Source organism: Camellia sinensis, chromosome 6 (genome assembly GCF_055761805.1).
Source record: "Camellia sinensis isolate YWXY chromosome 6, ASM5576180v1, whole genome shotgun sequence".
Classification (NCBI taxonomy): domain Eukaryota; kingdom Viridiplantae; phylum Streptophyta; class Magnoliopsida; order Ericales; family Theaceae; genus Camellia; species Camellia sinensis.
Genome location: NC_138966.1, coordinates 18,802,340 through 18,826,181, shown reverse-complemented (window position 1 = coordinate 18,826,181; position 23,842 = coordinate 18,802,340).

The following is a 23,842-nucleotide window of genomic DNA, read 5'->3' as shown; positions in this document are numbered from 1 at the left end:
GCAGCAACCGCCAACACTTGCTGCTTGTTCAGCCCTTTGATCTTCAATTCCTTAATAGCCCGCTGAAGTTGTTCATAGGGATCAATACTTTCCCCAGCCTTGTTCTTGCCCCTTGTCTCCACTTTGCTAAAGGATTGGGTCGCAACATCTGAGCGAAGTCCATTTATTGCTAACCTATCATCCTCCCAACTTGAGATAGTTTCGGGTTAGCCCTTTTCAACTGCAGGTCGCCAAAAGATTGGGGAGCTTCTTGATGGGATCGAAACCCCAAATGTTAAATCTGCCACTATTCTCTGTAGATCTTCAATCATGCTCACTAGCTCAGAAGTAGTGGGTTCGGCCTTTTGGCGCTCTTGGCGTACCCAAACTAGATTGGATGCATCCATCATGAATAAATCAGTACTTTTTGGAATGAACACCTCAGGCTCGGGTAAATTGGCCGGAGTGATGTATATGCTGGGGTTGAAGGTACGAAGTAGTGTATGGATGAGGTTAAGGTAGGAAGGAGATACTTGGTCATGGATGGGAAGTGGGTTAGTGGTAACATTGGGGTCTTGAGGTAGAGCTATCATCTGATTGTCGATAAGATTTTTAACCTTATGACGAAGGCGGTAACAACGATTGGTGCCATGACTGCACTGCTAATGATATACGCAGTATTTGGTGGGGTTATGTCTGGCAGGGAGTGGGTCAGGAAGAGTTTGGGGATCAAGGGCTTTGAGATACCCTTTTTTCATCAAGACTTTTAGTGCATTGGTTAGGCTTATATAGAGGGGGGTGAAAGTTCTTCCTTGAGCTTGGGTTGGGCCGGCTATTTGTGGATTGGTATTGCCAAAAGGGCTGACAGTTTTGGGATTAGTGGTGACGGTATTTCCTTCTGAGCATTTCGCAGCTGTGCTACCATTGGAACTGCAAACAACATTCCTCCTCATAGGTTCATTACCTCCACAATGATCCCTTGCCTGATGGCATCGTTGATTTGAACCCCAATTTGATAGAGGTTTGTGGAGAAGTGGTTTGGAAATACTCTTCTGATCCTGGGGGACGCTCGTGATCCACTGATAGTCACCTGAAAAGGATTAAACACTCTGGTCGGGGGTGCTGGAATTAGCACTTCGACGGACAAGTCAGTCTCAACACTCAAGATTACTTATGTTCTAAATTAAGCAAAACAATTCTCACATACCTTTCTTAGTTTGTTGTTCCTTTATTTATACTCGATTCCTGGGCCTCGGGGCCTGGTCCACTTTTCACTCATTATCCTTTTATTTACTCAGCTCCATAGTTCAGTATCTACTCGGCTTATCTATTTTATTCGACTTCCTGATCGTGCAGGAAAGAGCCGAGAAATATCTGTCTTCTAGAGTACGCTTCTGATTCTTCCAATTATCCGGCCTCCACAATTGCCCCCCAAACACCCCTACTAGCACCAGTTAGTTGGCGTGTTTGGCTTCTAGTCTGGGAAGTTGAAAATTCAGCGGTTAATCCTCTCCCTGATGCATGTTAGAACGCGTACATGCTTTTTGGTCATTGTAACGCTTTCCCGCCTCATTCGTGCTTCTCTCGCATTTATCACGATTTGAAACTTCAGTCCCTTCGAATGCATGCCTTTTCGAATATTTGAGCCTCCTGGGTTGCCAGTCAGTATCTCTTCTCTGACTCGCGTTTTCTGCAACTCCTCTCTGCCTCTTCTTGTCTCCTTTGCTTTTCATAAGTTTTCTTTTCTTTTCTTTGTAATCCTACTTTCTGTATTTATTTTTGATTTAGAATATCCTTGGGTCCTTACGAGAATGGCTAAACATTTGAAAGACCTCCTTTCCGAGGGTCAAATTTTTGGGTTCCGACGACATTTTTCTCATGACGATGTCCATCTATCTCTAGTAACGGACAATACCCTTGACATGGAGAGGGAAGACCAAAATACCATTGTTTTTTCTCTCCTATCCATTGCGGAGGGTGGGGTTCGTTTTCCCCTTCACCCATTTCTTAGGGCCGTCCTCCGTCATTGGGGTCTGATTCCTTCCCAACCCAACGTGAATTTCTTTCGAATCATAATGGGAATGGTAGGGTTGAACCGGCGCCTTAGGATCAACCTTGGCATTTCGGCGATTCGGCGCTGCTACGCCTTAGCCAAATCCTCCGGTCGGCTCGGGTGCTATTTTCTCAGGGCCAAGGACACCGACCATCACTTGGTAACCATGCTTGCCAGCTCTGGAAAATGAGTTGACGATGCAATGGTCAATGTCCGTGGCAACTGGGAATTCGGCGAGGGTGAAGATCACCTAGACCCTATTCCCAGAAAGAGGGGCGAACCAGGTTGTCGTGTAACCCCTTGTGTCTATTGATCTTTCTTTTATTTGGCTTTTTCTTCAAGTCCAATTCTCTATTTTTGCAGGCAATAAGTTGAAGAGGATTTTGACCTCGGCTGACGACGCAGTCCTTGTGGAAATTAGGACTGCATTGAAGCATTTTGGCCGTCCAAACGTATAGAAGCAAGGGAGATCCGACCATATACTCTTGCGGTACGAGCCTACTTATACTACGTTCTCAACTGCTGACAACATTCCGATCCCGACCGGCGAACATCACCTTACAGCTCTAATCTTCCCCAGCTTCAAGACCCTTAGGCAAATTGGTCTCGAAGCTTCCGATTCGGAGCAGGGCGTAGCGCTGGTGGTTGAGGTAGTTGTCGAACCAACGAGAGAATTTGCTGCGGAGGCCGAAGAGGTTGACGAAGCTCTAAACTCAGCGTTCGAGGTGGCCGGTCTTAACCAGCCTAACTCGCCGTCCACTTCAGGTCGGGCGGAGTTTTCCTTCGGAGATATTTTTATAAATTTGGAAGACCTACCCGGCTCTTTTTCTGAAGGTATGGATGGGGAAAATCTTATGTAGATGGCGTGAAAGAGAAATGCCGAACGAATGGCTGCCTGAAAGAAAGCCGAGGTCGCCCGTTCTGAACCTGCCCCGATTGAGTCTTCGCAAACCGTTATTGGAGGAGAGACGGCTCAAGTTATTGTGGCCGAGACGGAGAAGGACGTCGACAAGCAGTTTACGAATGAACGGCTGATTCCAGAAGGGCGGGGCGCAAAATGTACCGCCGAGGGAGAAGTCGGCTCGGAGGATAGCCCTGCTAGAAAACTGCCTCGATTAGAGGAATCATACGTGGTTTCTTTCGTTGTTCAGCCAAAGATCAAAAGCACGCCGATCTCCTCTTACGCATCTGCCATGAAGGATCTAGCCGTAGCGTTGAGCTTGGCCGCCTCAGTTTCGCTGCCGGCTGACAAGGCCACCTTTCGAGGAGAGCCAGATTTGGTAGCTATAGCGTTAACTGCCCAGTCGACCCTTCTGGTATGTGACTCTTTTTCTTGTTTGGTTTGGTTTTCGTACGATATTTCTTGGTATGTGCTGATCCCAACTCCTTCTTTTGCAGATGGTTGGAAGGATAGCCGAACTAGGCCGCCGGCATCACGATGCCATTGAAAGAATTAGCAGCTTGAAGTCTGAAGCTGAAGGTGAGAGGAGTAGGGCCGAGTTCGAGGTGATGAGGGCCGCAATGGAAAGTGCTCGAGCTGAAGCTGAGAAGGAGAGGGCTCGGACTGCTGACCAACTCAGATCTGAAGCCGAGGGTAGAGCGAACGCGAGCGAGGAATCACTCAAGTTAGTCAAGGAGGCACTTGCCAAGGTGGAGGCCGAGTTAGAAGAGTTGAAGAAGGCCAATGAAAGAGCTGACTCTGAGGCTTCTGTAGCGTTCAAGGCTGGAAAGAGCACCACCTTTAAAGATAACGTAGAAGAAGTTCCCCAATTCGAGAATCGGTGATTCAAACATGGGTGGCTCAAGGCTCTTGCTGCCGGTGGAGTTACATTGGCCTTGCCAATTCCATACGAGCAAGTGGACGTTGAGCCACTTGAGTCTGATCTCGAGGATTGATCTGGGAGACACTCTAGTTTTATTAATTATTTTCAATTTCAATGTATGTTTTTGTTTAGTGGATTTCTGTTAGTATAAGGTAATTTTCATGTATAAATTAGTTACTTCTACGCTCAATTTATTAACCAAAATTTCCTTTCCATTTCACTATTACTTGTACGCAGTTTTTGATATTAATGAAGAGCTTTGCCTTTCACTACTGTGGCGCCGAATAGGATTAGTTCATGGGCATTCTATTAGTAAGTCGCTTCATGGGGCGGCTGGGGCACTCAAGCCGAATAGATTGATGAATCTGCCCTTGCTCCAGCTGGTTCATGAACATTAAACGCCGAATAATCACGAGCTTATGAATATTGAGTCGCTTCATGAGGCGGCTGGGGCACTCAAGCAGAATAGATTGATGAATCTACCGTTGCCGCAGCTGGTTCATGAATATTAAACACCGAATAATCACGAGCTTATGAATATTGAGTCGCTTCATGAGGCGGCTGGGTCGCTCAGGCCGAATAGGTTGATGAATCTGTCCTTGCCCCCCGAGAGACAGCGAACTAAAAAACTGATTAAATTTATGGATCTGATCTAATCAAAATGAATTTAGGAGGTGCTGAATATTATACTGATGAATCGATTCGTGGAACGGCTGGGGCACTCAAGCTGAATAGATTGATGAATCTGCCCTTGCCCCAGCTGGTTCATGAACATCAAACGCCGAATAACACGAGCTTATGAATATTGAGATAAATCTGCCCTTGTAGACGTTAAGACTGCCGAATAACAATGTTTGATGGGGGCACATGACTCGGTTGGCGCCGAGCTGAGATTGCCTCAGAGGTGCTGCCCTCGTAGGGAATAAATGAATGGATGTCCTATTTATGTGCTCAGTGAACAACTCAGTCCAGCTCTTTAAGGAAGATTAAACAAGTGCGAATGTCGAATAGACTCTTTTTTAACAGCAAAGGGGAAGCGAGGATGCTAGCTGAGCTGGGAGGAGACATGGATCGAGGTGGCGAACCTTCGCGCACGGGAGGTAGGATTTCGAGGGATCGAAGTAGGTCGCCTAGGAGGGAGAAGGAGCCACATGGCAAATCCTCGCAACCCCATTCTGGAAGGGTGCCTGACGCGAACCAACGCCCATTGAGTTTTGCAGTCTTCGTGGGGAATAGACCCATGACAGAGGCGGACTCGATCATTTAAGAATCAAATGCGGCAGTCGAGTTTGCTCGATAGATTTTTCCACCCGAGGTCCAGCAGCTGATGGTAGGTCGGTAGGACTTCGAAGTGTTTCATGAAGGCATTCACGGTGCGGTGAAATGGCTCTACTCCGCCTACGAAATCGGCATGCGTCTCCGTGCTGCTCGCTGAGAAATTGAGAAGAAGGATGAACACATTTGAAGCTTGGAGGCTCGCACGGAAGTGGCTGAGCGTGAGCTAAGGAAGGTCAAGGCCGTTCAGACACAACCCACCGGACAGGCTAACCAAATCGTGGAAGAAAGGGTTACCCAGCGGCTCATCAGTACCGCGCTTGTCGACCGCGATACGACGAGCACGTTCGCAATTGAGTTCGTGAAGGGAAGGGCCTATGAAAAAGGCTTCCATGAAGGCCAGAAAGTAGGGATACAGAAAACCAAGGAAAAGCTTGCCGAGGAAGTTTGCCGACGTGAAAATCATGGATTTAAGCACGGTTGGATCAAGGTGCTTCAGGCCGAGGAAGCTCTTTGAGCAGCGGGCGTCGATTCGGCATTGCCAGTCTACCAACGTAACCATTTTTTGTTTTCCGCCATTGAAGTCGAGCAGAGTGAGGATGAGGGCGATGCCGTATAAAAACACATTGTAACGTTCGAACGCAGAGCGCGTTCAAAACTATGTAATTATTGCGGCATTGAATAAAATGTTTTATTGTAATTTTCATTTAGCACTCCCGTGTTTGTATGTTTTGTGTTTCATTGCATAAATTTTTGAATAAATGTATAAACATTGAATATTTATTCGGCATACACGTATTTCGTGTTTCATTGTATAAGCATTTCATTCCGAACGTTTACATGCATTAATGTGTAAACGGGTTTTGCCGGCTTGTCACGAGTTCATCAAACGTGGGGTAGACGTCCCCGAACGTCCCGGGAGGGAAATCCCGTTTTGTTCATTTTGGGCGCACTACAGTTCGGAGTCAAAAGTCACAATCCTGTATCTAATCTCGCAGAGTGCAATGCATGACCGATGAATCATCAATGAGTCCAAATCCGGCAAATCGTTTTTGAAAACAGATTTTTTTGAAAGAAGTGCCAAACATGGACTGCTTTTCCAGATACAGAGTCGCCACCTAAATATTTTATTTTGGGGAATTTAGGAAACCCTGACTCGTTTGCCTAAGGCCACGTATCTGTCATCACCAAAGTTGCCTCGGCTCGGGAACTTGGGTACGATTGGGGAAGGTCACTTCGTGAGCACCCCCGCTCGCCCGATCAAAGATCGAGCTCTACTAACCATGATATCGAGTTTTGAAAACATTATGTGCTTTTATTCCGGTTATTAGCCTAGATTTACTATGTGATGCGCACAGCATTCAAGTATAGACTGGATTGCCCAAGTTGGAACAAAGCATCACACATCTGTTTATTTTGAAAATGGATTGAAGTTTGTTACTCGCAAGTAGGCTAAAACACGAGTTTCGACGAATTATCCCAACTTAAGAAACCCAACCTTCACCCACAGGCATTCAGGCAGGTATATCACATAAGCACATAGCCTCATGGCAAGCATGCTATCATGGCAGTCACTCACACACATGCAAGGATGCTAAAGCATAAATACTTACCGAGTACTCCAAGCCAAAATAGAAACTAGTTAGCAATCAATGCATGATCCTAGTTCATGTTAAGATGGCTAATGCAACACATGCAAAAATGCAACTAAGATTGGCTCGGCTATTCTAAAATGGCCTATGAAATGCAACAACTGATACACGTATTCAACTCGGAATTGAAATACAATGCAGGTAGTATGATGCGCCGAGCCCGGTGCATGCAATACAGATGAATGATGCAAACATGCAAGCATAAGTATGCTAATTGAAACATGCCCTAATCTAACCATCATAAGCTGGTAAATAGAAGGGAGAAAGACGTGGGGTTGGAAGACATACATCACACACACGCACACTGATTACAATTGTGCCCTCGCTCGGAGGGTCCGAATAAATAATATAGTCCGAATAAATAATTAATTACTCTAGCAAATTAAATATTACAAAACCCTAATTAATCAACAAATTAACTAGAAAAGCTAATAAATTAGCATGCAAGCTAAATGGACCGCCTCAGCTCTGTTCCGATTGATGAAAGGTGCATGCATGCTCGCGTCACCTTGTCAGTAAATTCCATCGCGATGCCTCGCCTTGCCTTTGTTTGCAATTGATCTTAGAAACTTGCACAAAGCTCCAGAAGGCTGAAACTCCACCTTGGTATGGCCACTGACTAGTTATTAGCATGGGAGACCACCTGCCGACCACCCTTTGTGGTGGAGACCAAAGAGGGTGGTCGGCCTGCCAGAAAATCTGGTCGGCCGACTAGTTTCCACCTCTGGTTTCTGGTTTTTCTACAACAAAGGCAAGAGAGAGAAAAGGCAATGTATTTTCAACAAATGTGTGCATGACCACTCTCCCCGTCCTTGCACAAGCTCAAGGAAGTGTAGTCCTCGATTCTCGTGCCACCAATCACGCATCTCGTACATGATGGCTAAGAAGTCGAATTGCACGACTCGATGTGAAATGAATGCACATATAAGCAAGTAAAGCCAACGACTCTATCATGGATAGTCAAGAGTGTCGGCGACCAAGAATCGAGGCACGATTCGTCACTTGGTGTACGAAACGTCCCTCGTTTCCTGTGTTTGGACTAAACCCTACTCCAAACACAATGTAATATGCATGACATGCATGAATGCAACTCTAACATGCAACCTAGATGCAAATGCCACTGAATGACGCAAGCATGCAAGCGATGACATGCGAACATGCTACTAGCATACACAATGCTATGAAATAATCAATGGCATACTCAATGCAAGGTGATTCTATATCGCATACGCAATGCATATGAAGACTAACAAATAAACAATGCAATGATCAAATCATGCAACAACATGAGAGAAATGGCATACACAATGCAAGATGGACTTAAACCAACATGAGTGGACCTCAGCCACACCCAAATCAGTGGCCATATGATGAAAATGAGACAACCGAAATACATGCAAACAAGCACTAATGCAAAGAACCGATCCTAAGGCACTATATGCAACTCTAACAAAGCGGGGCAAAGGATGAAACATGGCATAGAAAGGGGCATGATCCAGCTCTGAAATATGATACAGGATGGTTTCGAATCATGCAAACACTTCACACGAAGCATGCTAATTGGCCCGAATACCGAAACTAGTGAACTGCGTTACACTAGAGGTACACAAAGCAATGCACAAATGGCAAAACCAACCCCAAACCGACCCTACGCAGGTCCAAGACAGTGGGAAATTGGTCTAAAATGATGGCTCGGAATGCATTCAAATGAAGCCCATGCAATGGTCGGTAAATGAGGCATACAAGCCCGACTCTCAAATGCACTTAAAGAGTGGAATTCATGGGAATATGGCATGCATATAAGCTCTAAAATATGATGTGCAATGGCCCCAAAACATGAAAACACCTCAGTATATGCATGCGATGGACCTCAAAACTCAAAGTTAAGCATGGATATTGAACTACAGGCATGCAAAACAAGCATCATTCAACCATGAGACCCAAAAACAGAGCTAAAGCATTCCAAAACATGCAAAAAATTAGTTTCAGGCATGGCCAAAATATGCTAAGAAAGGTGGCCAAAACATCATGCAAAACAAGCTAGTGAACCATGATTTGCACTACAACTATATGAAGCACATGAGTGGTCCCCAAATCAACCAAAAACAAAAGTATGCCATGCCAAAATATGACCAAAAACCCACTGAAACCCAGTCAATGCATGCAAGAATGATATGTCCCTTTGAAAGGCCAATGAGAGGGTTATTCTACACATGTATAATGGACATAAAAAATGGCAAAACCACCTTAGGACAGAGGTTATGAGGGCCCTAAAACTCACTGAAAAGGGCCTGAAATGAGGCTAGGAAGAATGCAAATGAAGGCTCCTTTGAAAGGCCATGAAGAGGATTACTCTACACATGCAAGATAGACACCGAACATGGAAAAAACAACTCCGGATGGAGTTCATGCAGGTCATGAAACTCACAAAAAATGGCCTGAAACATGCTCAAGAAGTGTGCAAATATGGGCTCCTTTGTAAGGCCAATAATGCTAGAAAACAAGACAAGGGGTGAGAGGGTCACCCCTCTCTGATTTTGATGCTCAAAAACACATAATAACCACTGAAAATCTGCTAGATTTTAGTGGTCAAAAGGGCCAACAAAGCTCAACACAAAAGCCCTAATGCATGGCTCAAAACAAAGAGAAATGAAGCATGCAAGGGGGTAGATGACCCCCAACAGAAAAATGGCGTTAAACAAACATGTTTAGAAGCTCAAAGCAATACTTTTTTCAGTTCATGACAAAGCCTAAATATGCTTGCAAACTAGGCTAAGACATGGATCAAAATAATGCTTATAAGAGGGAAAAATGATTACCGTTGGAGACCAGCAAAAACCAGTAGCCTCTGGTCCCAAAAACCCTACCTTGAACCTCTGAAAATACACTCCAAGGGTCTTAGGTTGATGATGGAAAGGTTAGGCTATCGAGTTGTGTGCAAAGAGGCCAAGAACCAAGCAATTTAGAGCTCAAAAGAGAGAGATATAAAGAGAGATATATTGTTTAGCCCTAACAAAAATCTTAGCCCTTGCAAATGGAGAGGGAGGGCTTCCTTTATAGAGAGGAGAGGCAAAATATTCTCCAAGAAGCTTCAAAGCTAGGTTAAACATATGGAGGATGTAGCAAATGCCTTCCAGCTGGCACAGCTGGAACACACTCATTGAGACAAACAAGGAGAGAGCAGGCCGACCAGGTCAAAAGGTTAAAGGTTTTTGGAAAACCCCTATGATGAAGCTCCAGAATTTATCTTTCCAATGGCGCAAACCTTGCATTAAAATTCCATCTGTGCAAAAAGTTATGCCTGTTTTGGTGAAGCCGCGCAGATTTGGTCAAACCGGATTGATGCCCTACTTCAACCAGCCATATCTCCCCCGTCCGGACATGGCTTTAGGAGATTCTTGAGTGCAAAATGAAGCCCCGGAAGTATTTTTTCCAATGGTAGTAACCTCATAGATTAAATCCAAGTGTATAGACAGAGAAGCCTGATTTAGCGAGGACCGCTCGACTCTCTCTTAGCGATTCGTGCCCATCCTCTTCCTCAACTAGGTTTCTTCTCTCCACTCTTCTTTTCTTCAACTCCAAACCCCTGAACAAGGTGTTTTGAAATATTTTTCATAGATCTCATCTCTCTTTTGTTCATTTCCACTTTGCCCTTGCTCAGTTTACCGAAAAGTGCGACATTTAACAAAATGCGAGCGTCAGAACATCGTAGAACTTTATTTTCAAAACTTTTTGAAAGAGAGGGTTTCAAGTCTAAAATATTTTGATCAAGATTGTTTTGGTACAAAAAAAGGGGTATGAAGTTGAGATTTGACTCTCTCCTTGCCGAAGAAACTGAACCTTTGCCCTGCACACCTTTCTCTATCAAGTAAATGATCAATAGTGCCCAAGTCTTAAGGGTGGTCAAAAATGGGGTGTCTACAGTTGCCCCTCTTTGACAAAACTCGGAAGTCAAGAAGTGACGGGAGTGAATGTCAAAGCCTAGAGATGACCCATTTTTGACAAGGTCGAAGACTTGGACAAACAAACAAAATACGGATAAATAAATGGTTGCGCCACGCAGGCTGCCTACATATCCCTTTGTCAGGAATCAAACCAGCGTAGTCCAGGGGCAGGATGCAAAATGTTATGCAGGAAGATTTCGATAATTGGACTTATACGCTACGCGAAGCCGGTTTGAAAATTGGACTTATACGCTACGCGAAGCCGGTTTGATAATTTCGGATTTATGCAATGCAATGCAATGTAATAGCTAGGAGTGAAGGTACCTTACAGGGGCAATTGGCAATGACGTACCTCATGCTGCTGGGGATCTCTCACTTCTTCTTGGTTGAACCACAGGTACTACTTTTCTCCCTGACTATGGTCGCAGCTTTCCCTATTCTCCAACAGGGTGACAGACTAGGCTGGTTCAGTATGCAGAATTGAGGTGCATACACGTGCTATCTCAATCTATGGGCCTGCCGTTCAGATTTCAAGCCGAGGATATACCTCTGGGAATTTAAACCAGACTTTAGTCTCAGAAATCCCGAACCTTTGCGTTCTAGGCAAGAGCCATTCGAACTCTAGTTTCCACTGTCTCAGTTGGTCTCCTAGGAACTTACCGCAAACACATGCAGGTGACTATACCAGACCACTGGAAGTCGTTCGGGCACGACAAACACCAAAGGAATTGCACCTTTAGAGGATTTAAAGTCTCCTAAACCAGAGGGTGTAAGGTCTCCTAGACCAGAAAGTGCACAAGACAGTGCAAATGATACAAAAATACAATGTGCACAAGACAGTGCGATGCAGAGCGAATGCACAAAATAGTGCGATGCTAAAGGTGTACAACATAGTACGAGCAGGGTGAATGCACAAAACAGTGCGATACAGATAAGGTGCGCAAGATAGCGCGATACAATGCACTAACAAGTGCAGGTAAGGTGCGCAAGATAGCGTGATGCAATGCACTAACAAGTGTGAAGAGGTGCGCAAAATAGCGCGATGTGATATGCAAAGCACAAGACAGTACGATTGAGGTGCACAAAATAGCGCAAATGATAAACTGCACAAAACAGTACGATGCGCAAAATAGCGCGAATGTAAACTGCACAAAACAGTGCAATACGCAAAATAGTGCGAATGTAAACTACACAAAACAGTGCGATACGCTAAACGACGCGATTGATTTGAAATGCACTAACAGTGCGATACGCTAAACAGTGCGAGTGATTTGAAATGCACTAAACAGTGCGATATGCTCAACAGTGCGATAAAATGCATCTTCTATGCAAGTATGGGGCATTTTCTACGCAACAGATACGAGCATTTTCTATGCAAGTATGGAAGCACATTCTATGCAATATTGAAAGCATATTCTATGTATGAGACAAGCAAAGCATATTCTATGCGGAATCGAAAGCAAGCATATTCTATGCATGAATCATAACGATGCGCGGCACGCATGCAACAACTGTGTATATGAAAGTGCACATTCTATGCAATAGAGGGGCAACAAACATGCACTATGGTGCCTCCGATTTATCTCTCAGAGGGCTTTGCAACACACAGCTCGAAAAGGGTACACCCCGTTTATGTTGGTAAGAGATAACATCTGTATGTGAAAACCAAATGTGCTTCTTAGATTGCCATTTTGACTTGAAGTAGGCTTACACTCGAGGTAGAGGCGAACTCATACTTCGGTAGCATTAACAAGGTCTGAGGAGGTGCATATGGAATGCCATCTCGGAATTTTCTGAAGGTGAAACATGCTAAGATGCTTCAAATTTTCCCTGTTTTATTTTGCTTTGCAGTCTGGAACCTAAATAGCTTCAGATAGGTCCTTGTTTTACTATTCTGACATGACCAGGGTTGAACCCTGCGGCTTTATGAAAGAACCAATCCTGTTTTCCATAAATGTGGAGAACGACACGACACTCTGAGCACAAAATGATTTTTTAAATTGAAATGAGAAAAGGGTTCTAAACCAGGTATTGAGCCTACAACTGACCACAGCCAAAACGACTCAACAATGGAAAACAAAGGCAGAACAACCTAAACACAACTCAACAAAGGAAAAGCAAGGTAAAATGACCTAAACATATGTTGACACTTAAACGACTCAAAAGAAGAATCGAGACAAACAAAAACGCACAAACACAACACTCAGCTGTGTTACAAAGGCAAGAGACCTCTCGGTGCACGAGGAGCCAGTTTCTCTGGGTATTGTTTCCCACTCTTTCTTATTTGTGATTCTCACATCACTCGGCCCTCAGGCTCGATTTTTTCTGAAAAAGCCCTTGTCCTCACTTTTTCTCTCAGCGCACATCTCTCTATTCTTTAATCTCTCATTTTTTATCCCTTCCCTGGGTGGTTTGATGGATAAACAGGAAGTTGTGGGTTCATGCCCTGCATTATCAGCTCGCGGCTATTTCTTCCGGTGACGTCTAGTCGATGCCCCGGATGAGGGAGTAGAGTATCTTGGTCCATTCCAATTCGTGCTTCGCATTTGGCTTGATACCTCGTTGCATGGAGGATGAGAGAGCTTTCAGCCCCTTTTGTTGACAGTTTTAGCTGTGCCCTTTTCTGGCAGGGAGAGTGCCCTTCTTGGCAAGTATGGTGCCCTTTCTGGAAAATGCATTAACAACGGGGAAAAGACAGGAAGCCTGACTCAACTGTGCCCCTAGTTCATCATTTTGACCATTTTTGTTTTGGTTTTCTACTAAAACAATTTGACCAATATGAGAGTTAAATTAACATGCTTGTGTGATTTTCTAATTTGAAATCATGCAAGTCAGGTTATGAGCACTGAAAATTTTCCTTTTTCGGGTCCAAGAAAAGGGTCCAGTTTTGGAAAAAGTGGAATAATTTTCGAGAGAATCAGTCAACCTCAGTAAAAATTCTCAAAAACTATTTTTGCAAATGGCCACTGGTCGACCAACACGGAACTTACTCTTGAGATGCACAACCTCAGACCCGAAGGAAAATTGCCCCTTGCTGGAAGAGAGCTGCATGGTAACGGAGAGTTGCCCCTGTTTGAAGGGCACCGCAGCGCGTTGAATGGCAACGGAAAGTTCCCCCTTGTTTAAATGGCACCGTAGCGTATTGTAGTCAGTCCTCAGAGTGACGAACACAACCAAATCCTCATATACAGAGAAGACAAAGATGACCAGAACCATCACATGGACACAGTCGAATTTGAAGTGTTTTACGGTTGGACTTCAAAATGAAGTTGCCTACGTGTCCCAAAGATGGGAATCAAGCCTTACGTAGTTCGGGTTAAGGTACACTCGTGTATTAACCCCCACCTTTTGCGCTCTAACTTTTGCCAAGGCCGCCCTTTGCGGGTTTTCAACCTTGCGAGCTATGTTCTTCAATTCTTTTTCATTTATTTTCTTCTTTTTTTCATCCCTTTCTTCTTTTCTTTTTTTTTTTTTTCCATTTTTTGCATTTTCTTTATCCTCATTTTTTTTCTCTTTTGTTCTTTTCTTTTCTCTTTTTTTTTTCGCTCTAACTTTTGCCTGGGTCGCCCTTTCGGGTTTTCGGCCCAGCGAGCCTCTCAAGGGTAAAAATGTAGCTTTGTCCATGTCAAATGGTTTTGAGATCCTGAAGTCATCTGAATCCAGGAGAATGGCTACTGTTCGCTGATGATGTAAGACTCCATCCAATGGGGCTGAAATTGCCCCTAGTGTTGTGGATAGGAACTCAGTTGTCCTTCGGCACAAACTTTCTTCTTTCCTCCCTTCTGGGATTCGACATTCTTGCCAGCCTTCATTGATTTGCAAGATGATTCATCTTCGGCTCTTCGAGCACATTTGACATTTTTCTGCCCCTAGGTCGAGGGCTGCTTTGAATCTGGCCACACAGGCCTCACATTGCGGTTGACCGTTGAACATTCTGAGTTAAGGTTCAAGGTTTGAAAGCAAAGGGGGGTCGAGTCTCGAGGCTGAGAGCGATCTTAAGCTGCACAATCTCAAGAGCGATTCCACACAGGTCTTCGCAGGACTACGCAAAACATTTTTTGAAATCTTTTAAGAAAGCGACTAATCGCTCGCGCGGAAGACGATGTAGAACCAATTTGGATCAAACCAGGATCCTTCACGGTACTCTCATTAACAAACATGATTTCATTCATTAAGGGCTTAGCATGCCTCTCTTTCTCTCAATTGTTCAAATTTTTGCAAATCCCGAGGAATTCTTTCCTCTTCGTTTTCATCACAGTGTTCAAAAGGTTTTGAAAAACTTAGGTCAATGCAATGAGTTCGAGGCACAGAAAAGTAGGCGAAAAGCACTGGCATTTCATTTAGAAATTCTAGCACAACTGGCATAAGGCAGAAGTGAACACAAGAATGTGAAAATCACTGTTGTTCATTCAAATCTGTTGGCATTACTGGCTCCAAGGCAGAAACAGACACAAAAGAAAACGAAAAGACAAACACAAAACAAGCAAGTGTTGCCCGAGGTAACTCCCCCGAAATTATCCGACTCCAACAAAATAGGACTGACTCGGTACAACAAGACAGACCCAACTGACTCAGTAAGAAAAGACTGACTCTGTACAAAACGAGAAGACTGACCCAATACCCAAGTCAAAAAGTACAAATTAACAACATTCGCAAATGTGCTCAAAACAGTGCATGCCATCCACCATATTTGGAGTAAACTGAGCACCATCCGCAGGCGGTTCATCCCCCCCGATCACATGGTCACATTATCCCCCAAGTTCACCGATCCAGTACCGATAGACTTTGCATGACCTGACGCGAAGATGACCTTTTTATCAATCAGATCTTGTATTTCATGGTGAAGACGAAGACACATGTCAGTGTCATGGCCAGCTTGTTGATGAAAGACACAGTACTTCACTGGGTTGTGGGAGGGAGGAAGTTTATTCAGTAATGGCCGCGGCTCCAGGGGCTTCAGATGCCCCTTTTCGATCAGGACCCCCAGGGCCGTTGGCAGAGACATGTCCAGTGGGGTGAACACCCTCTGGCCCCGAGGTGGGTATTTGGCAGGTTGTGAGCTAGTTATGTTGGATGTACCAGCGAAAGGGTCGGTAGGTGCTGACTTTTGATGATCACTTCCGAGTGTAGGATTGGAGCTGAAAGGGGTGTTTCTAGTACAACATCTCTTGTCTTGGCTTGTCCCTTGATTCAGACTACCCCCAACTTGAGTGGCAAAATTATCATCCACAGTTTTTGCAACCACTGCAAGCACTTGCTGTTTGTTTAGTCCTTCGGCCTTCAAAGCCTCAACAGCCCGTTGAAGGTGTTCATGGGGACTAATTCCTGTCCCTACCCTATTCTTACCACTCACCCCCACTTTGCCAAGGGATCGACCTTCTTCAATTGCAGCCCGTCCCAAGATTGGAGAGCTTTTGTCATGAAATTCCCGGTATGTGATGTGGTCGATGAGGGAGCCAATGTCTCGGAGGCCAGATTTGTCACAGTTCTCTAAAGATCTTCGATCATTCGCTTCAGCTCAGAAGTAGTGGGCTCACGGGTTTGAGATGATTGGGGTCCCAGTGTATCCATCATGCATAAGTCCATGCTTTCTGGAATGAACACCTCAGGCTTGGATAGGTGGGCCGGGGTGATGTATATGCTGGGGTCGAAGGTGGATGGAAGTATATGGATGAGATTGAGGTGGGCAGGAGATGTTTGGTCATTGGGGTCTGAAGGTGGAGCTATCGTCTGGTTGTCGATGAGATTTTGGACCTCATGACGCGGGCGGCAGCAACGGTCGGTGCCATGACCGCGTTGCTGATGGAACACATAGTACTTGGAGGGGTTATGTCTGGCTAGGAGTGGGTCAGGCAGAGGCTGAGGATTGAGGGGTTTGAGATACCCTCTTTCCATCAAGATTTTTAGTGCGCTAGTCAGGCTCATATAGACAGGGGTGAAAGTTCTGCCCTGGGCTCGGGCTGGGCCGGCGGTTTGTAGGCTTGGTTTGGCAAAATGGTTGGCTGTGGCAACTGTATTGATTTCAGTGGGTTTGGGAATAGCGCTACTACTAGCATTGGTACTCCCTGAAATCACCCTCCTTGTCGGTTCACTTGTTCTGGAAATGATCCACTGTTGAACGCATTCTCGATCTGAACCCCCAGTTCATGCAAACTTTTGAAAGTGAATAGCGGAGCGACTATCAACTTTTGCAACATATCATGCTCGAGGTTTCGCACCATCATCTGCACTTGATCCCTCTCAGAAAGGCGGCGATCTGTCATCCGTGTTGCCTTTGCCCTCCACCGCGCAACAAATTCCACAAAAGGCTCTGTTGGGTTCTGGCAGGTTGCTTCAAGCTCTTGGATGGTCATTTCAACTTGGGTATTGTAGGAATACTGATCAACAAAGGCCTCAGCCAATTCTTTCTAGTTTTGCTTCACTGTATTCTCCAACCTGGTGTACCAAGCGGCTGCTACACCCGACAGGGTTCTTCCATACAGAGAGAGTTTATGTGGCTTTGTCAGACCCATCAGCTTCAGGATATTTAAGAAAAGCCGGATATGTACCATAGGATCTCCAGACCCATCGAAACGGTCAATATCTGGCATTTTGAATCTGTCTGGGAGCTGTACGGCAGCCTCGGTGTACCCATCCTCAATGTCGGGAATGGAGTTAAGGCCCTGTGCCTTTTTGAATTGCTTCTCAAGGTTTGCGATTTTCACTGCAATCGGATCGAGGTCACTAGCATCAAGGGGATAAAGCCTCTCATTAGGCTGCACCAGAGGTCTAAAAACTCGGGCTTGAGCCAACCCTTCTTGAGGATCTGGACCCTGCAAATCTTCAGTTGGCGGAAGTGGGTCAAAGTTCGGCTGGGGTCCCAAAGCTGGATGTGAGGCAGATGCCCCAGATGGGCGCTGCGTTTCAATACTGGTCTCAGCCTGCATGGTAGTTCCCTGATTTAATGCTGCTATCACGGCCACAAATTCTTCCGAACACTGTGCCATCACGGTCTGCTGATGATGTGACTGGTGACCGACGGATCAGATGAACAGGTGAGCCTTGACTGGCCCTTCTCTGCCTTGCCTCAGAGAAGGAAAACACTGGCTGCTCTGAACTGAGTCTCTGACTGGACAAAGTCTATCAGCACTAGTCCAATGTACCCGGGGGATATTGGAGCCTTCTGAAGCTATGATTCCAGGACTACCTAGCAAAAGAGAAAACAGGCAGCATCTCAGCCCATTTTTGCCAAAACAGATACGAGCGTAGCTGAATGACCGTGCTCTCTACCAAATTTTGCCCAAAAGTCCGCCTGTGAACTGATAACCTCAGGTAAAACTGATTCCCAAATACTGATGCCCGCAGGCCTGATACCCAGACTTGCAAACTGTTACATGCATTCCTGTAGGGACACACCCTAAAAGCACATAGCAAGCAAGTGAGAGCCAAAACACCCCTATGTTGGGGTAGGGTTTCCCTGCCCTATTTTGTCAGGAGCTAGGGTTTCACTACGCACGTAGCGGTTTCAAACAACCTATAATCGGGTAAGCAACCTGTCCTAGCATTGGAATGGTCACTATGGATTCCGAATATGCACTAGGTCAAATGGTCAAAAAAAAAGGGTGCCCCGGTAAAACCGGGGTTTATGTTCCCGTCGTGGCAGAGCCCGCAACCGGTTAGCCTTATGGCACGCTTCTCGAAGCGAGCCTCCGGCAAACCATTTAGGAATAACATACGGCAAACACGGTGTCCTAGGCGCACCAATGCACATAAAATGCAAAGAAACACACAAGTGTAATCAAAACAAGATATCATGAGTTCGAGTCAAGTTCTCTAACTCCCCAGCGGAGTCGCCAGAAACTGTAGACGTCCCCGAACGTCCCGGGAGGGAAATCTTGTTTTGTTCATTTTGGGCTCACTACAGTTCGGACTCAAAAGTCACAGTCCTGTATCTAATCTCGCAGAGTGCAATGCAAGACCGATGAATCATCAAAGAGTCCAAATTCGGCAAATCGTTTTTGAAAACAGATTTTTTTGAAAGAAGTGCCAAACATGGACTGCTTTGCCAGATACAAAGTCGCCACCGAAATATTTTATTTTGGGGAATTTAGGAAACCCTGACTCGTTTGCCTGAGGCCACGTGTCCGTCATCACCAAAGTTACCTCGGCTCGGGAACTTGGGTACGATTGGGGAAGGTCACTTCGTGAGCACCCCCGCTCGCCCGATCAAAGATCGACCTTTACTAACCATGATATCGAGTTTTGAAAACATTATGTGCTCTTATTCCGGTTATTAGCCTAGATTTACTATGTGATGCGCACAGCATTCAAGTATAGACTGGATTACCCAAGTTAGAACAAAGCATCGCACATCCGTTTATTTTGAAAATGGATTGAAGTTTGCTACTCGTATGTAGGCTAAAACACATGTTTCAACGAATTATCCCAACTTAAGCAACCCAACCTTCACTCACAAGCATTCAGGCAGGTATATCACATAAGCACATAGCCTCATGGCAAGCATGCTATCATGGCAGTCACTCACACACATGCAAGGATGCTAAAGCATAAATACTTACTGAGTACTCCAAGCCAAAATAGAAACTAGTTAGCAATCAATGCATGATCCTAGTTCATGTTAAGATGGCTAATGCAGCACATGCAAAAATGAAACTAAGATAGGCTCGGCTACTCTTAAATGGCATATGAAATGCAACAACTGATACACATATTCAACTTGGAATTGAAATACAATGCAGGTAGTATGATGCGCCGAGCCCGGTGCATGCAATACAGATGAATGATGCAAACATGCAAGCATAAGTATGCTAATTGAAACATGCCCTAATCTAACCATCCTAAGCTGGTAAATAAAAGGGAGAAAGACGTGGGGTTGGAAGACATACATCATACACACGCACACTTATTACAATTGTGCCCTCGCTCGGAGGGTCCGAATAAATAATACAGTCCGAATAAATAATTAATTACTCTAGCTAATTAAATATTACAAAACCCTAATTAATCAACAAATTAACTAGAAAAGCTAATAAATTAGCATGCAAGCTAAATGGACCGCCTCAGCTCTGTTCCGAATGATGAAAGGTGCATGCATGCTGGCGTCGCCTTGTCGGTAAATTCCATCGCGATGCCTCGCCTCGCCTTTGTTTGCAATTGATCTCTGAAACTTGCACAAAGCTCCAGAAGGCTGAAACTCCACCTTGGGAAGGCCACTGACCAGTTATTAGCATGGGAGACCACCTGCCGACCACCCTTTGTGGTGGAGACCAAAGAGGGTGGTCGGCCTGCCAGAAAATCTGGTTGGCCGACCAGTTTCCACCTCTGGTTTCTGGTTTTTCTGCAACAAAGGCAAGAGAGAGAAAAGGCAATGTATTTTCAACAAATGTGTGCATGACCACTCTCCCCATCCTTGCACAATCTCAAGGGAGTGTAGTCTTCGATCCTCGTGCCACCAATCACGTATCTCGTACATGATGGCCAAGAAGTCGAATTGCACGACTCGATGTGAAATGAATGCACATATAAGCAAGTAAAGCCAACGACTCTATCATGGATGGACAAGAGTGTCGGCGACCGAGAATCGAGGCACGATTCGTCACTTGGAGTACGAAACGTCCCTCGTTTCCTGTGTTTGGACTAAACCCTACTCCAAACACAATGCAATATGCATGACATGCATGAATGCAACTCTAACATGCAACCTAGATGCAAATGCCACTGAATGACGCAAGCATGCAAGGGATGACATGCAAACATGCTATTAGCATACACAATGCTATGAGATAATCAATGGCATACTCAATGCAAGGTGATTCTATATGGCATACACAATGCATATGAAGACTAACAAATACACAATGCAATGATCAAATCATGCAACAACGTGAACGAAATGGCATACACAATGCAAGATGGACTTAAACCAACATGAGTGGACCTCAGCTACACCCAAATCAGTGGCCATATGATGAAAATGAGACAACCAAAATACATGCAAACATGCACGAATGCAAAGAACCGATCCTAAAGCACAACATGCAACTCTAACAAAGCATGGCAAAGGATGAAATATGGAATAGAAAGGTGCATGATCCAGTTTTGAAATATGATACAGAATGGTCCCGAATCATGCAAACACTTCACATGAAGCATGCTAATTGGCCCGAATTCCGAAACTAGTGAAGTGCGTTACACTAGAGGTACACAAAGCAATGCACAAATGGAAAAACCAACCCCAAACCGACCCTACGTAGGTCCAAGACAGTGGGAAATTGGTCTAAAATGATGGCTCAGAATGCATTCAAATGAAGCCCATGCAATGGTCGGTAAATGAGGCATACAAGCCCGACTCTCAAATGCACTTAAAGAGTGGAAATCATGGGAATATGGCATGCATATAAGCTCTGAAATATGATGTGCAATGGTCCCAAAACATGAAAACACCTCAGTATATGCATGCGATGGACCTCAAAACTCAAAGTTAAGCATGGATGTTGAACTACAGGCATGCAAAACAAACATCATTCAACCATGAGACCCAAAAAAAGAGCTAAGGAAGTTCAAAACATGCAAAAAATCAGTTTAAGGCATGGCCAAAATATGCTAGGAAAGGCGGCCAAAACAACATGTAAAACAAGCTAGTGAACCATGATTTGCACTACAACTATATGAAGCACATGAGAGGTCACCAAATCAATCAAAAAAAGAAGTATGCCACACCAAAATATGACCAAAAACCCCCCAAAACCCAGTCAATGCATGCAAGAATGATATGTCCCTTTGAAAGGCCAATGAGAGGGTTATTCTACACATGTATAATGGACATACAAAATGGCAAAACCACCTTGGGATAGAGGTTATGAGGGCCCTAAAACTCACTGAAAAGGGCCTGAAATGAGGCTAGGAAGCATGCAAATGAAGGCTCCATTGAAAGGCCATGAAGAGGATTACTCTACACATGCAAGATAGACACCCAACATGGAAAAAAAAACTCTGGACGGAGTTCATGCAAGTCATAAAACTCACAAAAAATGGCCTGAAACATGCTCAAGAAGTGTGCAAATATGGGCTCCTTTGTAAGGCCAATAATGCTAGAAAACAAGACAAGGGGTGAGAGGGTCACCCCTCTCTGATTTTGATGCTCAAAAACACATAATAACCACTGAAAATCTGCTGGGTTTCAGTGGTCAAAAGGGCTAACAAAGCTCAACACAAAAGCCCTAATGCATGGCTCAAAACAAAGAGAAATGAAGCATGCAAGGGGGTAGATGACCCCCAACAGAAAAATGGCCTTAAAAAAACATGTTTAGAAGATAAAACAAGACCTTTTCAATTTATGACAAAGCCTAAATATGCCTGCGAACTAGGCTAAGACATGGATCAAAATAATGCTCAAAAGAGGGAAAAATGATTGCCCTTGGAGACCAGCAAAAACCAGCAGCCTCTGGACCCAAAAACCCTACCTTGAACCTCTGAAAATACCCTCCAAGGGCCTTAGGTTGATGATGGAAGGGTTAGGCTATGGAGTTGTGTGCAAAGGAGCCAAGAACCAAGCAATTTAGAGCTCAAAAGAGAGATATAAAGAGAGGTATATTGTTTAGCCCTAACAAAAATCTGAACCCTTGCAAATGGAGAGGGAGGGCTTCCTTTATAGAGAGGAGAGGCAAAAGCTTCTCCAAGAAGCTTCAAAGATAGGTTAAACATATGGAGGATGTAGCAAATGCCTTCCAGCGGGCATAGCTGGAACACACTTATTGAGACAAACAAGGAGAGAGCAGGCCGACCAGTTCAAGTGGTCGACCGACCACTTGACCTGGTCGGCCGACCAGGTCAAAAGGGTCAAGGTGGTCGGCCACCCTCTATGAAGAATCCCCAGAAGTTAGCTTTCCAATGGTTCAAACCTTGCATTAAAATTCCATCTGTGCAAACAGTTATGCCTGTTTTAGTCAAGCCGCGCAGATTCGGTCCAACCGGATTGATGCCCTACTTCAACGAACCATATCTCCCTCGTCCGGACTTGGCTTTAGGAGATTCTTGAGTGCAAAATGAAGCCCCAAAATTCTTCTTTCCAACGGTGGTGGCCTCATAGCTTAAATCCAAGTGTATAGACAGATAATCCTAATGTAGTGAGGACCGCTCGACTCCCTCTTAGCGATTCATGCCCATCCTCTTCCTCAACTAGGTTTCTTCTCTCCACTCTTCTTTTCTTCAACTCCAAACCCCCGAACAAGGTGTTTTGAAAGATTTTTCAAAGATCTCATCTCTCTTTCATTCATTTCCACTTTGCCCTTGCTCGGTTTACCGAAAAGCGTGACATTTAACAAAATGCGATCGTCGGAACATCGTAGAACTTTATTTTCAAAACGTTTTGAAAGAGAGGGTTTCAAGTCTAAAATCTTTTGATTAAGATTGTTTTGGTCCAAAAAAAGTGGTATAAAGTTGAGATTTGACTCTTTCCTTGCCGAAGAAACTGAACCTTTGCCCTGCACACCTTTCTCCATCAAGTAAATCATCAATAGTGCCCAAGTCTTAAGGGCGGTCAAAAATGGGGTGTCTACACGTGGTTCTGAATTCGGGGCATTTTATCAGTTCAAAGTGGTAATACGCCAACGAGGCTTCGTATAGGGAGACCTTATCGGCTCTAAAGCGTCATGCGCTGATGAGGCTCCGAAAAAGGGAGGCTTAACCGGCCCAAAGGTGTCATGCACCAGAGGAGCTCCGAATTCGGAGACTTGCATTGACCAATCGTGATATCCACGAAGGGCGCTCCGAATCCGGAGTCTTAATCGGCCAATCGTGATATCCATGAAGGGCGCTCCGAATCCGGAGTCTTAATCGGCCAATCGTGATATCCACGAAGGGCGCTCCAAATTCGGAGACTTGCATCGGCCAATCGTGATATCCACGAAGGGCGCTCCAAATTCGGAGACTTGCATCGGCCAATCGTGATATCCACGAAGGGCGCTTCGAATCCGAAGGCTTTATTGGCCAATCGTGATATCCACGAAGGGCGTTCTGAATCCGGAGGCTTTAACGGCCCAAAGACGTCGTGCGCCAGTGGGGCTCCAAATCCGGAGACTTGCATCGGCCAATCGTGATATCCACGAAGGGCGCTCC